Here is a 17,816-nt window from a genome sequence, read left to right as displayed (position 1 = left end):
ATCAGATCTCACACTACACCTGGAACTCACCAATTAGGCTGTACTGGCTAGTCTGCAGTCCTCAAAGACCCTCCTGTTTCTGCTTCTCTAGTGCTAGGATTATAGACACACACTGTACTGCCTGGCTTTTACATTGGTGCTGGGAATCTGAACTTAAGTCTTTGTGTTTGTGTGGCAAGCACCTTCTCAACTGAACCATCCCCCTGGCCCGTGTAGTCTCTAAGGTATCTTTTGCCATATGTATGATTAAGAAGGCTTGTTCCCTACCAGCCTTTTCTTTTTTGAGACAAAGTCTTTCTCAACAACTCAGGCTGGCATTGAACTCATGATCGTCATGCCTCAGTCTTCTGAGTGTTAGGATTATAAGCATGTACTACCATATCTTGTTTACTTACTTTTCTTTAACTTATAGTTTTACAATATTTTATATATTTTTATATAGTATAATATTTTATAAAATATTTTTCATTTAAATCTTAAATTGATTCATTTTCATCAAATTCTTATGAATTGTGTGAGAAGATATCCAAAGTCAATCTTTTGCAAGTAGTTATTTATTTTTCTCAGTTTTACTTGTTGGATAGAATATTTGCTGTATTCAGTATCTTAAAACTGTCATTAAAAACTAGTTAATTGCAGAAGAGGTGGTGGAAAGAATGTAAGAGCCAAAGGAAGGGTAGGACTCCTTACAACATTCTCCCCCCAGACACAAAATGGCCTGGATATCCATGACCTCACAGTGCCTGACACTACCTACATAAGACCCTCATAATAGGAGGAAAAGATCATGACATCAAAATAAGAAAGCCTGATTGAGAGGAGGAGGGGATATGATGGAGAATGGAATTTCAAATGTGAAAGTGGGGGGAGGGGGGCATTACCATGGGATATTTTTTATAATCATGGAAGTTGTTAAGAAAAAAAATTGAAAAAAATCAGTTAATTATCTATACTGAGCTTATTTCTATTTAGCTATATGTCTATCCTTATAAATATATCATTAACAGTATTTTTTTTTCAAGGTAGGATCTTGCTGTAGCCCAGGCTGACCTAGAATTCACTATGTAGTCTCAGGGTGGCCTTGAGGTCATAGCAATCTTCCTACTTCAGCCTCCCAAGTGCTGGGATTAAAGGCATGTGCCACCATACCTGGATTGACAGTACTGTTTAATTACTGTAGGTTTGTAGTAAATTTAGATATGAGAAAGTGCAAGTCTTCCAGTGTTACTGTTTTTTATTAAATCAAGATTGCTCTGGCTCTGTTGTCAATTAATTTTGGACAAAGAGACCAAAACATTTTAACCAAGAGGAGCATAGTCTTTTCTTCCTGGAATTCACTGTGTAGTCTCAGGGTGGCCTTGAATTCACAGCAATCCTCCTACCTCTGCCTCTTGAATGCTGGGATTAAAGGTGTGCCACCATGCCTGGCTGTAAGCATAGGCTTTTAATAATTGGTGCTAGGACAACTGCTTGTCTTCTTGCAAAGCAATGAATCATGACTCCTGCACACTGCAAACCAATACTCACTCAAAATGGATCACAGACCTAATTACAGAACTAAAACTTCAACGTTCTTAGAAGAAAGTGCAGTCGTAAAAAGCAATGACCCTATGTAAGTTAAAAGTTTATTAGGTTCAATGTCAATGTACAGTGATTAAAGAAAAATTTGCTAAATCTGACTTAATTGTTATGAAGAATATTTACACTTCCCATGCTACCAACAAAAACAAATCTACAGACTTCAGAAAATACTTGCAAATCACACAATTTAATAAAGGACTTCTATCTAGAATATTAAAATCATAACAAGGAGGAAGGGAGAAAGATTTTTCATTCTATTTTCCTAAATTCTGCAGTTGGAGCTGCATAAATTAGACTGACAAAAGACAGATTAACCAGAGAAAATACTAGCTTTTTAACATAATACATTCCACATACACCTAGGAGCACTCTTCTTCAAAGGGATAACTTAAGCCAGTCTTATGCACCAACTTAAGTAACAGTTCATAAAGTTCATTTAAGAGAAATTGAAGGGTTTATTTTCATTGTTGTTGTTTTGCTTTTTGCAAGGTAGGGTCTGGCTTTAGCCCAGGCTGACTTGAAATTCACTATGTAGTCTCAGGGTGGCTTTGAACTCACAATGATCCTCCTACCTCTGCCTTCTGAGTGCTGGAATAAATGGTGTGTACCACCACACCCAGCAGAAATTGAGGCTTTTAAGAAAAGACTGAAGTAGAACCACAAGCATGTGGAGGATAGTTCATAGAGCTCATTTCAGAGTAACTGAGGCTTTCAAGGAAAGACTGGAGTAGAGTTGCAAGCATGTGGAAGAATGATCATAAAACTCATTTAAGAAAAATTGAGATTTTTATGGGAGGACTGAAATAGAGCCACATCACATGGAAGATAGAACTTACGTGCATGAATAGAGATATTTAGAAGAAATACATATACCATCTGCTTTGTGCTCCTGTTAAGAGGGCAAATGGTAGGAGATTAATGAAGAATAGCAGAGGGAAAATATCAGAACAGAGACCAAGAAATTAAGATGAGAAATGACTAGTAAAGAGCTGGTACCTCAAGTTCAAAGAAGTTACACAGGTAACAGGCATCCACATGGTAGTTCTGGAGTATAAGGGAAATATGCACATGGTAGCTTCAGAGACCTGGAGAAAATCATATATATAATTAAAGTGAGAAGGTATTCTAATGTATAAAGCAGAGGCAAATAGAAAAGTTCCCCTAGACCAAGAAACAATATTATGCTCTCCCCTCCATCCAGCCAGGCTGGATGTAGGGAAATGCCAGACTCTTATGTATCCCTGTGGCCAAGGCAAGGAAAGACAGGCAGAGAAAATGACAGGAAGAAGGTTTAAGCCTTTGTAGTATAGAAAATGTATTCTTTTGTCATATTCAGGTATGTAAGGGGAAGACCCTCCCCCATTGGTTTGTAGATTTACAAGGCAGACCCCACAGCCAGCCCATCTAGGTAGTATGCTAGATTGTGGGCAGCAGGAAGCACTGAAGCCAGTTGCAGTTGAGTCTTGTATATGAGTCTTGACCAGACATGAGTTCCATTCCTTCCAAGAGTTCCATCTGGGTCAAGGAGGGTTGGCATGTGGGGGTGACATCTCCTGGTTCTCTCTTGGCCTCAATTGTTAACTGAAACTGCTTAAAACAAACTTGCTTCCTCCCATTTATCCTTTAGCAAGATGGTCTAGAGTGTCTTTCATATGGAATGGTATTCACACAACCCAGCCAGGTTCAACAGCTATAGCAGACAGCTTCAGGCCTTTGGGATGAACTTCCAAAGCAGGCACAGTTATGGAGGAAGGGATTTACTGAAGCTAGTTCCATAATGACAGAAGAAGTTGCCCCCCACCCCTTTCACAGGTCCATGCAGAGAGAGAGAGAAAAAGAGAGGGAGAGAGAAGCAAAAAAAAAAAAAAAAAAAAAAAAAAAAACAATCGCCACCAAATGCAAGCAAGAAACTCCAGGCAAAGCTCAGGCACTTTGCATAACTTTAGATTGGAATTCCAAATTGACCCCCACACCTTAGGGCTGGATCCTGGGATCTGCCCACATTGACACCTCCTCCAGCCAAGAGGCTGTAGATCTAATTTACAAACTTAAATACATTTTTTAATCAATTGGGGGACATCCATTCAAACCACTTCATTCTGCCCTTGGCCCCCAGTAGACTCATAGCCATCTCACATTGTATATGTTCAGTCCAAATTCAAAGATCTCCACAGTATTTACCAACTTAACACAGTTTCTAAAGTTGCAAGTCTCATCTGAGATTTAAGATTGTCTCTTAACTGTGAGTCCTATTAAATCAAAACAAGTCATATACTTTCAATATATAAGGGCACAGAGTAAACCTTTTCAAGTGTTTACTTTTGTTTGTTTATTTGAGAGTGACAGACAGGGAGAGAAAGAGGGAGGGGGGGGCATGCCAGGGCCTCCAGCCACTGCAAATGAACTCCAGGTGTATGTGCCCCCTTGTGCGTCTGGCTAACATGGGTCCTGGGGAATTGAGTCTTGAACTGGGATCCTTAGGCTTCACTGGCAAGTGCTTGACCATTAAGCCATCTCTCCAGTCCCCTTTTAACTGTTTTAAGGCATATCAAGGAGAGACTGTAACAATGTAAACTTAATAACCATCAAGTTGTTAGGTCAGGACAAAATGGAGTCACTTAGGACAGCAGGAGGGCAACAGAGAAGTGAGTCACTCACATTCCTCAACAAATTGCCCAGCCATTATTCCTACCCTACCTAGCAAGTCTCCAAGTTTAGATTTACTGCCCCTTATCTCTCACTTGGTCACTTCTGGTCTCACCCTATGACTAATGTAACAAAGATTTACTGCCCCCCCCATAAAGTTCTTCCCTTCCTCACCTTCCCCCAACTGAAGAGTCTGTAAAGCCTACTATCTGTAACTCCAAGCTGACTGCTCCACTCTTAAGAGTCAGTCCTGGCAGCTCGTGTTTTTCCCCTGAATAAAAACTTCCATCTTTGCCTCAGAATGGTATTTGTGGTCTTGGTCACTCCTGAACCTTACATGTGGTGCTGTGACTCAGATAGGAAGGATTCTGATTGCCCTCTTAGGGGGCCAGACCTCCTTTTCCCTGACTGGACCACTGAGCTGCCATTTGACCCTCTGAAGGCCTTGGACCATCTCTGTCTGATACAGGCTCTCACACCTACCACAATTTGGCCTCGCTCTTCTTCCCTTCTCCTCCCTCCTTCTTGGTAATGTAAAACCCATGGAAAAATACCAGGAGCCAAAAACAGCCCCCAGATGCAGACAGGCAAACAGCCTTGTGACCCCCAGATGCAGACAGGCAAACAGCCTTGTGACCCCCAGATGCAGACAGGCAAACAGCCTTGTGACCCCCATATGCAGACAGGCAAACAACCTTGTGACCATAGCTTGACCATTAACCCCGCCTAATGTACTATAGATAACCCTGTCAGGATGTTTCCGAGAAAAAAAAAAAAAAAAAAAGAGGATCCCCACCGACTCCAAGTCTATTAATAAGTAACCAGTAATCAGTGCTGGGACTGAAATCATGCTTCTGCTTCTGTAAACCTGCTTCTGCTCTCCCTAAACCCTATAAAAAGAGACCATTCCCCTTGCCCGGCGTGCTCAGCCTCTCGAAGGACTGGAGTGCCCGCAGGCACCTGTGCGAACAATAAAGCTGCCTCTTGCCTTTGCATCCAGTGGCTCGGTCTTGGTTCTTGGGCGCGGGTCTCCCACCACAGAAGGTTTCCCCTCCCCCGGGAATCTTACAGCTGGGGGCTCGTCTGGGATTGGGGACCCCCGCCCAACCCAATTACTGCCCACCGGAAGGTAAGCATTTGATTTGGTGCACCATTCTGTCTACGTCTGGTAACGTTTTTTGCGCTGCGTTTGAAAATCGGCTCAGATCTGTGTCGTTCTGTATCTGGGCGGCTTGAGAAGGAGCTGATGGGCTCGGACTTCTCCCCCGCCACCCTGGAGGACGCTTCAGGGAATTTGGGAGCCCAATTTTTCGGAGCTCAACAAGTATCCGAGGGATATGTTAGTCTGTTGGGTAGACGAACAGTCTCCCCGTCTGAATCTGCATTTTCGGTTTGCTACCAAAGCCGCGCTGCACGTCTCTGTGCTGGCTGTCTCTCTGTTGTCCTAGTCCTTGGTGTTTGTTTAGTGTTGTCTCTTGACAAAATGGGTCAAAAAATGGTGACCCCCCTGAGTTTAACCCTAGATCATTGGAAAGACGTTCGGAAGATTGCTTCCAACCAGTCAGTAGACATCAAAAAGGAAAAATGGCAAACTTTCTGCTCCGCAGAATGGCCCACTTTCAATGTGGGCTGGCCAAGGGATGGAACTTTTAACCTCTCTACTATTTTACAGGTGAAAGCTAAAGTGTTTGATCGTGGCCTGCACGGACATCCAGATCAGGTCCCCTATATAGTTACCTGGGAAAGTCTGGCAGTCGACCCGCCACCCTGGGTCATTCCTTTCATCCCTCCTCCACCTACCCCACCGCTGCTTATCCCTGCCCCTACCTCCTCCTCCTCTTGTTGTCCAGTTGATACCAAGAAGCCCCTAAAACCAGTACTTCCCCTGGACCCCAACACCCCCCTTATAGACCTCCTCTCGGAGGAGCCCCCTCCCTATAGGTCTCAGACCCACGATACCCCTAGTCACCAGCCACCGGCCCCTTCGGCCCCACCCGAGCTCCCTTCCCCAGTGGCTGGACGTCTGAGGAGTCACCGAGAGCAACCACTCAAGAAGGAGACTTCACAAGCCTTTCCCTTGAGGCAGGGGCCAGGGGAACAGGTTCAATATTGGCCCTTCTCTGCCTCAGACTTATATAACTGGCGGACCCACAATCCGCCTTTCTCCAAAGACCCTACTGCCTTAACTAACCTGATTGAATCTATCTTAGTTACCCATCAACCCACTTGGGATGATTGCCAACAACTCTTACAGGCTCTTCTCATGACAGAAGAAAAGCAGAGAGTCTTCCTGGAAGCCAGAAAGAATGTTCCAGGTGATAACGGGAAACCCACCCAGATACTAGATGAGATTAATGATGCTTTTCCCTTGACCCGCCCCGACTGGGACCACACCTCAGCAGACGGTAGGGGACACCTACGCCTTTATCGCCAGTTGCTCATAGCGGGCCTCCGTGGTGCTGGGCGCCACCCTACTAATTTGGCCAAGGTAAAGCAAGTAATACAAAAACCAGATGAATCCCCTGCTGCCTTTCTAGAGAGAATTAAGGAAGCCTATCGCATGTACACCCCCTATGATCCGGAGGATCCTAATCAGGGGGTAAATGTGTCCATGACTTTTATCTGGCAGTCTGCCCCAGATATTAGAAATAAACTTCAAAGATTAGACAATTTACAAGGACAGTCTCTCCAAGATTTATTAAAGGAAGCAGAAAAAATTTTTAATAAGTGAGAGACACCAGAAGAGAGAGAAGACCGCTTACGCAGGGAGGCAGAGGACAGGGAGGACAAGCTTAGGAAAGAAGCAGAGGACAGGGAGAATGCAAGAGAACGCAAAAGGAGCAAGGAATTGAGCCGCCTCTTGGCCACTGTAGTACAGAACAATGATAGGACTAATAGGTTGGGAGACCAAGGGAGACCCAGACCCAGAGTGGACCGGGACCAATGTGCATACTGCAAAGAAAAAGGACACTGGGTAAAGGACTGCCCTAAAAGACCCAGGAAACCGACGAATTCCACCCCGAAATCCAACCTGTTTGCCCTAGATGAAGACTAGGGCAGTCAGGGCCAGGAGCCCCCCCCCCCCGAGCCTAGGTTAACTCTTACTGTCGGGGGGTGCCCTATCACGTTCCTGGCAGATACTGGTGCCCAACATTCGGTGCTCACCCAGTGCCCTGGACCCCTGAGCGACCGGACTGCCTGGGTACAAGGTGCCACAGGAGGAAAACAATACCACTGGACCACCGAGCGGAAGGTACATTTAGCCACCGGTAAGGTCACACATTCTTTTCTACACGTACCAGATTGCCCCTACCCATTGTTAGGGAGGGACCTTTTAACAAAATTAAAAGCCCAAATTCATTTTGAAGAAACTGGGGCCAAAGTATCTGGTCCTAAGGGAGTTCCCCTACATGTACTGACTCTTAATCTGGAAGATGAATATCGGCTCCATGACAACTCCCTAAGGGAACCTAAAGATATAAATTATTGGCTAAAGGCCTACCTGCTGGCCTGGGCAGAAACTGGAGGGATGGGATTGGCCAAACAACAGGCCCCTCTTATTATAACCTTAAGGACATCGGCATCCCCAATATCAGTTAAACAATACCCAATGTCTAATGAGGCCTACCTGGGAATTAGGCCTCACATAAGAAGACTCTTGGACCAGGGAATTCTGACCACCTGTAGATCCCCATGGAATACTCCGCTATTACCTGTCAAGAAGCCTGGTACCGGGGACTATCGCCCTGTCCAAGACCTTAGGGAAGTTAACAAAAGGGTGGAAGATATCCACCCCACTGTGCCTAATCCTTATAACCTGCTGAGTTCTTTACCTCCCTCTCATCAGTGGTATTCAATATTGGATTTAAAGGATGCCTTTTTCTGCCTGAGACTGGCTCCCCAGAGTCAGCCCCTGTTTGCATTTGAATGGAAGGACCCTGACTGTGGAATCTCAGGGCAATTAACATGGACAAGACTTCCCCAGGGATTTAAAAACAGTCCCACCCTCTTTGATGAAGCCTTACATCGGGACCTGGCTGACTTTCGAATCCAGCACACTTCCTTAATTCTGCTCCAATATGTGGATGACCTCCTGCTTGCGGCCTCCTCACATCAGGACTGTCATACAGGTACTGGAGCCCTGCTTGAGACTCTGGGATGCTTGGGCTATAGAGCTTCTGCTAAGAAGGCCCAAATCTGTCAACGAGAGGTCACCTACTTGGGGTACAAATTAAGAAATGGCCAACGCTAGTTAACACCGGCCCGCATAGACACTGTAGCTCGCATTCCTGTCCCCCAGAACCATAGACAACTCAGAGAGTTCTTGGGGACTGCTGGGCTCTGTCACCTATGGATACCAGGGTTTGCTGAAATGGCAGCCCCTCTTTACCCCTTGACTAAACAAGGAACCCCCTTCAATTGGACTAAGCCACAGCAAGAGGCTTTTGACAAAATTAAACACTCTCTCCTCTCTCCTCCGGCTTTGGGCTTGCCTGACATCACCAAGCCCTTCGAGCTATTCATAGATGAAAGACAGGGGTTTGCGAAGGGAGTGCTAACTCAGCAGCTTGGACCATGGAGGCGCCCGGTTGCATATCTCTCAAAAAAGTTAGATCCAGTGGCCTCAGGCTGGCCACCATGCCTAAGAATGATCGCTGCAGTTGCAGTCTTGACCAAGGATGCAAGTAAACTAACCCTGGGGCAACCTCTGACTGTGCTAACGCCACATGCCATTGAGTCTATCGTGAGACAGCCCCCAGATCGCTGGCTGTCTAATACACGTATGACTCATTACCAATCCTTGCTTCTCGACAAAGACCATGTGCAATTTGGTCCGGTAGTGGCCCTAAACCCGGCCACCCTGTTGCCCCTCCCTGAGGGGCCAGAGACTCATAACTGCCAGCAGATTCTTGCAGAGGTACACGGAACCAGAAAGGATCTCACTGACCAGCCGCTGCAGGATGCAGATTTCACCTGGTACATGGACGGTAGCAGCTTCCTACTGAATGGTGAGAGGCGAGCCGGGGCCGCAGTGACCACCAGAGACCAGGTAGTCTGGGCTAGCGCCCTGCCCGGAGGGACCTCGGCACAAAAAGCGGAACTCATTGCCTTGACTCAAGCCCTCCAGCAGGCTAAAGGTAAAAAACTCAATGTGTACACTGATAGCCGGTATGCATTTGCCACTGCCCACATACATGGGGAAATTTACAAAAGAAGGGGGCCTCTGTGCTGCCCTTAAGGAAGAATGCTGTTTTTATGCTGACCACACGGGCATAGTCTGGGAATCTATGGAAATGCTCAGGGAAAGACTAGCCCAGAGGCAGAGATTGCTAGAGTCACGACAGGGCTGGTTCGAAAGTTGGTTTCATAAATCCCCTTGGTTCACCACCCTCTTATCCACTCTCCTGGGTCCTTTGCTCATTCTTGTGCTCCTATTAACCTTTGGTCCATGTATTCTCAATAGGCTGGTACAGTTTATACGGGACAGGCTCTCAGTTATCCAGGCGTTCATCCTCACTAGTCAGTATCAGCCATTAAGCCAAAATGACATAGGATTATAAGTAAAAGATTTTACTCAGTTCCAAGAGAAATGGGGGAATGTAAAACCCATGGAAAAATACCAGGAGCCAAAAACAGCCCCCAGATGCAGACAGGCAAACAGCCTTGGGACCCCCAGATGCAGACAGGCAAACAGCCTTGTGACCCCCAGATGCAGACAGGCAAACAGCCTTGTGACCCCCAGATGCAGACAGGCAAACAACCTTGTGACCATAGCTTGACCATTAATCCCGCCTAATGTACTATAGATAACCCTGTCAGGATGTTTCCGAGAAAAAAAAAAAAAAGAGGATCCCCACCGACTCCAAGTCTATTAATAAGTAACCAGTAATCAGTGCTGGGACTTAAACCATGCTTCTGCTTCTGTAAACCTGCTTCTGCTCTCCCTAAACCCTATAAAAAGAGACCCTTCCCCTTGCCCGGCGTGCTCAGCCTCTCGAAGGACTGGAGTGCCTGCAGGCGCCTGTGTGAACAATAAAGCTGCCTCTTGCCTTTGCATCCAGTGGCTCGGTCTTGGTTCTTGGGCGCGGGTCTCCCACCACGGAAGGTTCCCCCTCCCCCGGGAATCTTACAGTAAGTGTCCCTCTCTTGGGTTGGCCGGTCTCGGGTTTCACCCCTCCTTGTGGAAGCTGTGCTGCTATGCCAGGCAACACCCTTTGGATGCCAGGCCCCAACCCCAGGTCTTCAGAAAGATGCACTTTGTACACCTCGGGTCTCTCACTCTCTGGTCTACCATACCCTAAGGGGCACCTTTTGGTTTGGTTGCACCATCTCAGGACAGCCCCTCTTCCTCCGTACTCTCCCTCCTGAGCTCTCGTTTTCCACTGCTAGCTGCTTTCACCATTGGGAGCACAGTTGCCCTCCTTGCCCACTAACAGGTTAAAAGCTGACAGTTGTGACTTGTATGGCCTCTGCCCACGTGGGAGGTGCAGGCCCCATTTACCCTGATGGGCCAGGGGGTCATATTGGTGTTCTGTGTAAACTCAGTTTACACTCTGGATTATTTTTCTCTCACCCTTGTTTTGCTCTTTCCCTGTCTCCTTAAGAACTTAAAGAACTTAAAGCCTCTACGACTCTTGGACAACATCTTATCTGCAACTCTGCCTGGCCACATCCATAAGCTGGAGAATGGGTCCAAATGGCCTGAAAATGATACTTCTGATTTCCAAATTCTCACTGATTTGAAACAAACTTTTGCCAATGTACAGACAAATGGTCCGCAGTACTGTATTTTCACTCTGTATGCAAGGCCCTCTCTCTGCTCTACCTGCCATTCTCAGTGGTCCTAGCCACGCTCTCAGAAATGTGCTCTCATACAACCCTTCCCCCATACTCGTATTCACCTCTGATTGTGACCCTGAAACCATAGAGGTTCTCACACAAACAGCTCCTCCGGATCCTCCAGCTCCCTCAGCCTCTCCTGACAATCTGCCTGGTAACAAGGTTTGCTTTTAGTCTCCAGAGATGTAAGTAGAATAGAAATTGAAAATGAACATGCATAACTTCTGAATAAATGAATGAATATGTGACGGGAAAATGGTTGTCTAGAGTCTATATGAAAAGTGCAGTTGAAATGAATGTGTGTGTGAGAATATGTACATGGCTCACAGCCCTAAGGTAGCAGAATTATATCTGTTCTGAGCAGTGCCATTTCAGTGTGGGGATGTTTTCCACCCAGAAGGAACACTACAAGGAATTAAGATCATAGAAAAAAATGCAAGATTCTCCTACTCTTAAAGAGATGTAAAATGGCAGGATCTAAAAGCAGTCTATAGCCATGAGGGAAGATCAAAACTCTCCCTGAAATTTAGAAAAAAAATTGGCTCTTTCTTGGCTTCCCTGCCTTGCAGAGCCAGGGAACTGAAAGCATAGGGAATCTCAGGATCCTGGCCCAGCACAATGATGAATAAATGCCAGGCTACTTCTTATAAGAAATTTCTAATTGTTTTATGTTTACTTTATCTTTCTATACTTATATGGAACTGCTAACAGACAATAAACTCAAGATTTATATTTAAATTTAAAAGCACTTGGTACTAAATTTGTAAAAAATTTCTAATGTTTAAATCCACTTTCATACTTAAAAAAAATGTGTTTCAGGAAAATTATAAGAAACAAAGTTCCAAACTCCTTATGTTTATTCTGAGTAAATAGCATAAGTCAAATCTGATCTTTAAAAAAATTTTTCTTTAAGAAAGTTATTTCAAAAGGCCCCTTGAGGGAAAAATATGGTCATATTAAAAGTGTTATGGTAAGAACAATAAAAGTTTTTGTTGGGCTGGAGAGATGACTTAGTGGTTAAGTGCTTGCCTGTGAAGCCTAAGGACCCCGGTTCGAGGCTTGGTTCTCCAGGTCCCACGTTAGCTAAATGCACAAGGGGGCACACGTGTCTGGAGTTTGTTTGCAGAGGCTGGAAGCCCTGGCGCGCCCATTCTCTCCCTCTCCCTCTATCTGTCTTTCTCTCCATCTCTGTTGCTCTCAAATAAATAAATAAATAAATTAAAAAAAATTTTTTTTAAAGTTTTTGTTGATAGTTATGAGATGAAATGACTAAGAAGATCAACTGGAAAGCAAACTTTAAATATTGAATGTTAAATGTTTGATGAAAAAGATTGTTATGGAGTGGTTACATGGATTGTAAGGTAAAAGTATGTGGAAGAAGGTATGTGTAAACTATGTAGATGAAGATATGACTAAACTTAAACAAGTTAAAGACAAAATACTTAATCAGATTACAGACATTTTGTGGTATAAAATGACTTAGCCTAGGGTTTACATCAGAATAGCAAAGTATGGCCCTGGTTGTTAGCAGGATGCTAATGGTATTCAGGTTGTAAACTTAACTTTAAGTTGTTGATGTGAAACTGGTCATAGAAATGGTTATGAAAGACTGAATTTAGAGTACCCAACCAAGTTAACTAGGTTCCTCTATTTGTCAACATTTTAACTAAATATTAAGGTTAAAATTGACTTAATATTTAATTCTCTCTCAAGGTTATTATATTTAAAAAAAGAAAGGAAAGAAAAAAAGTTACACAAAGGAACTATTTACTCTTTTGTTCCCTATTTTTTTTAAGGTAAATAGACCACATTCAAAACATTAAACCGGGGACTTCCAGTCAAGATGGCTACTGCCTAACTGCACCAAATCCCTGGGAAAGAAAGGCAAGGCATTAAGGGTTCACTGGGCCTTTTAGGGGATAGCAATCTCTAACAGATTGCCAGTGGGAAGGCACAAAGGGGGGAAAAAGGGGAATCACTGATTCTCTTGCTTGTGGGTAGCCAGCAAGTCCCCCAAGCCCCCCAAGCAGCTGTGGTACCCACAGTCCCAGCTTCAGGATACCCCTCCACTTACAGTAGAAAAGGGGACCCAGGCCTACATAGTTCTACTTGTCTCATTGCACAGGGGTAATCACCCTGCTACCCCCGCCCATGCATGACCTTGGGCAGGCTCTGCCCTCTGGCCCACTGGAGTTCAGGTTCCAGCTGTCTATTTGCCTGTCACACGTGTGCCACTGATCCCACTTGTGCAAGCTTAACCTGCTCTGCCCATTCATCCACTTACTGCTCCGGCTACTGCCCATTCACACACGAACTCAGGCCCATTCCACCTGCCCATGCAAGCTCAGGTTCACTCTGCCTGTCCGCCTGTGCCAGCTCAGGTGCAAGCCCCTGCCTGTCTGCCGTGACAGCTGACCACAGTGTCCTGTTGTGCACGAGCTCAGACTGCTTCTGTGTCCCAGTGTTCCACCACGTGTGAGTTTAGGCTGCTTCAGTGCTTGGTGCTTCAGTGTCCCTCTGAGTGCGAGCACAGGTAGCATTGTCACATCACTGCATGAGAGCTCAGGCAACTTTGGTGCCCCTGCCACGCAGGAGCTCAGGCTGCTTTGGCATTGTGTCAAGTGAGAGCTCAGACTGCTTTGGCATCTGCCCTCAGGCTGCTTCAGCTCCCCACTGTGTTTGAGCTCAGGCTGATCCACCCATCCATGTGTTATCTCAGGACCACTCAGCCCGCCTGCTTGCCTGCTGGCTAGCCCAGGCCAGATCCCCCAAGAGCACAACTTACCCTGCCCATTGAGACCACAGTCCTACTCTCCTTGCCCATACACTGTGATGGGCAGACCACAGCGCAAAAGGAATAACATGAAAAATCAAATGCAAGTAAATCCAGTTAGATCACCCAGTCTTACAATGAACATCTCTAATCAAAACATAGAAGAGACATTAGGATCAGAACACCAAATGAAACTATGAGCAATGCAACCCTAACAAAGCTACTGGTAGAACTTGCAGAAAAGCAACAAAGGCCTGATACTTGTGTGGATGCAGCCATCACTATTCTAGACCTAATAGATAAGAAAATGGAAGGAGTTCAAAGACAGTTAAGATATATGAAGGAGAGTGGGGAAAAAGGGGACTTCAAAAATCAGCTGGCTATGCTAAATGAAGACATAAATGCAAGGATGAATTCCAAGAAGCACCAATAAAATCAGAAAATGATGTGAAAAGGGAGCTTGACAGAATGATGGAAACTATGCATAAAAAAAGTAGTAGAGGGCTGGAGAGATGGTGTAGCGGTTAAGCGCTTGCCTGTGAAGCCTAAGGACCCCGGTTCGAGGCTCGGTTCCCCAGGTCCCACGTTAGCCAGATGCACAAGGGGGCGCATGTGTCTGGAGTTCATTTGCAGAGGCTGGAAGCCCTGGCGCACCCATTCTCTCTCTCTCCCTCTACCTGTCTTTCTCTCTGTGTCTGTCGCTCTCAAAAAAATAAAAAATAAGCCGGGCGTGGTGGCGCACGCCTTTAATCCCAGCACTTGGGAGGCAGAGGTAGGAGGATCGCCGAGAGTTTGAGGCCACCCTGAGACTACATAGTGAATTCCAGGTCAGCCTGAGCCAGAGTGAGACCCTACCTCGAAAAACCAAAAAAAAAAAAAAAAATAAATAAAAAATAAAAATAAAAATAAAAAGTAGTAGAAAATACACACCTAATTGAACAAGTCCAAAACTCTCTAGAAGCTCTCAAGAATAGAGTCAGCTATGTAGAAGATAGAAAGTCTGATCTGGAAGACAAGATGGAAGAAACAGTTCAAGAGTTCAAAAGTTTCAATAAGTTCAAAATTGCTGTGAACAGAACATGAGGGAATTGTGGAATACTTAAACATCCTAATATCAGGATCATTGGAATACTAGAAGGTAAGAAATTCAGACCAAATGCATGGAAAATCTATTTAACAAAAATAATTGAAGGAAACTTTCCCACTCTCTCAAAAGAAAGGCCCATTAAGGTACAAGAAACTAACATAACTCCAAACAGATTGGAGCAATGGAGAAACTCTACAAGACATATTGTCATTAAGACTCTATATATTGAGACTTCTGGCCAAGATGGCGACCGCCTAGCTGCACTCCAGATACCAGGGAGAAAATGGCAAGAAATTAAGGGCTAACAGGGTCTTTTTGCCAGTGGGAGGGCACAGAGTGGGGAAAAACAGGGAAACACACATCCCTGCATCCCGCACCCGGCTGCACCCCGCGCCCAGGGCACTGGGGTGCTCCCCGGTGCTCCCCAGCCCGCGTGCGCTCCCCGGGCAAAGAAAGGCAAGAAATTAAGGGTTATCAGGGTCTTCTTGCCAGTGGCAGGGCACAGAGTGGAGAAAAACAGGGAAGCACGCATCCCCCCTGGAGTGGGTAGTCTACCCCCACACATACAGCCGCAGCGCCCCCCGCCCCGCACCCTGTGCCCTGAGCCCCACGCCACGCTGCTGTGCTCTGTTTGCATGACTGCCAGCCCATTGCGCACCTGCCAGCCTGCTGTGCTGACGCGCGGGGATCTCCACCTTTGTGCTCTGATCGTACATGTTGGCCAGCCACGCTGTGCTCGGTTCCCACACCCACAGGGGTCGCCTCTGCCTTCATTAAGCTGTTGCCAGACCCCCTGCTGCTGTGCTCCAATCGCTTGCCTGCTGGCCAGCCTCTGCTGTGTCCTGATCCCGTGCCCGAATCAGCTGCCTCTGCACTACAATTGCACGTGCAGCGGGCCCAGTCCCATAGCAAGGGCCACACAAGTCCACACTGAGTCACTGTAGGAAAAAACCCCTGAGGGGGCCCCCCCCGCTCTGCCCGGATAAGGCGACACCCCAAATCACTCACGAGAAGCGGTCTTGATGCAAACTGCAAGAGGATTTTATTCCAAGCGCGCTGGGGCCCACAGTCGTACACCGCACAGGGGTAGAGGACTGCAGAGCCCCGAATGCAGGAACAGGACAGTTTTTATAGGGTTTCTAACAAAGCCTGTGCATTAGACCAATCATTTTCTAATATTAGGAGCCCCGCAGGGTGTTAGCCAGTCAGTTTGTGCCACCCCATAGTTTCTAAGCCAATTAGTTTATGACCTTGGTGGTCAGCATTTGCGCAGGTCCTTGGGTGGGAGTAGCAGAGTGTGGTATCAGTCTCCTGTGACCTTGGAGGTCAGCCTTTGTGTAATTCCTTAGGTGGGGGTAGCAGAGTATGGTATCAGCCTCCTATGACCTTGGTGGTCTGAGGCAGGCTGCTACAGCTTATGGTGCGAGCTACTAAGGCTAACAGTGTGGGCTATTAAGGCTTATGGTGTAAGGCTTATAGTGCAGGCTATTTACAGAAACCAAATAAGTGGTTCACTTCATTACTCATTTCCCATCCTTGAGGGCTATCTCATGCCCTTTTACCTAGTTTTATATTAGGAGTGGGCTCTGATATAATGAGAAGAGGGATTCTTTACTTGCTTCCAACAGAGAGTAAAGCCTGGAGTTTGAGGTATGCAGGGAGCCCGCTTAAGCTCCCCTTGGAGCGTGATAGTATTTCTGAGCTTCTGAATTCTTGGGCCTTTCATCACTAGTGCCAGCTCAGGTGCCATCCCCTACCTGTCCATCACTACCCATCCCCCATTCCCCTGAGGTGGGAGAGCTCAGACAGTTTGCAGGTCCCAGTATTCCCAGCCAGAGTTTGTGCAGCTTCAGGGCTTGACGTCAGCCCACTTCCAAACTAGAAGGCAGGCAGCTTTGGTGCATTACTGGGTGAGATTTCAGGCAACTTTGCCACCCCTGTCAAGCTATAGATAGGCGGCTTTGGAAAGAGAGAGCAAAAACCCAGGCTACTTGTAACTGCCCCAGGCTGCCTTGGATTCTCATTAAGCTAGATCCCAGGCTGCTGCACCCACCTACCTGCCCATACACTGACATGGGTAGACCACAGCGCAAAAGAAATAACATGAAAAATAAAATGCAAGAAAATCCAGACAGATCACCCAGTCCAACAAGGATTACATCTAACCCAAACATAGAAGAGTGTTTAGGATCAGAACATCAAGTGGAAGCTATGAACAATGCAACCCTGACCAACCTACTACTAGAACTGGAAGGAAAGCTACAAAGGACAGATAATCGTGTGGAGCTACCATCACTAAGCTAGAGCAATATGATAAGACACTGGAAGGAATTCCAAGAGAGCTAAGAGAGTTGAGGGAGAGTGAAAAAAAAGAGGACCTTAAAAATCAGCTGGCCACACTAAATGAAAACATAAAGAAATGCAAGGATGATTTCCAAGAATCATCAAGAAAATCAGAAAATGAGGCGAAAAGGGTGCTGGACAGAGCAATGGAAGTGATACATAGGAAAGTAGTAGAATATGCATATTTAATTGAACAAGTCCAAAACTCGCTAGAGGCCCTCAAGAATAGAGTCAGCGAAGTGGAAGATAGAAATTCTGATCTGGAAGACAGGATGGAAGAAACAGTTCAAGAGTCCAAAAATGGGCTGGAGAGATGGCTTAGCGGTTAAGCGCTTGCCTGTGAAGCCTAAGGACCCCGGTTCAAGGCTTGGTTTCCCAGGTCCCACGTTAGCCAGATGCACAAGGGGGCGCACGCGTCTGGAGTTCGTTTGCAGAGGCTGGAAGCCCTGGCGCGCCCATTCTCTCTCTCTCCCTCTATCTGTCTTTCTCCCTGTGTCTGTCGCTCTCAAATAAATAAATAAAAAATGAACAAAAAAAAATATTAAA

The sequence above is a fragment of the Jaculus jaculus genome, chromosome 7 (assembly GCF_020740685.1).
Source record: "Jaculus jaculus isolate mJacJac1 chromosome 7, mJacJac1.mat.Y.cur, whole genome shotgun sequence".
Taxonomy (NCBI): domain Eukaryota; kingdom Metazoa; phylum Chordata; class Mammalia; order Rodentia; family Dipodidae; genus Jaculus; species Jaculus jaculus.
The sequence above is the reverse complement of the archived record's forward strand: the minus strand, read 5'-3'. Positions refer to the sequence as shown.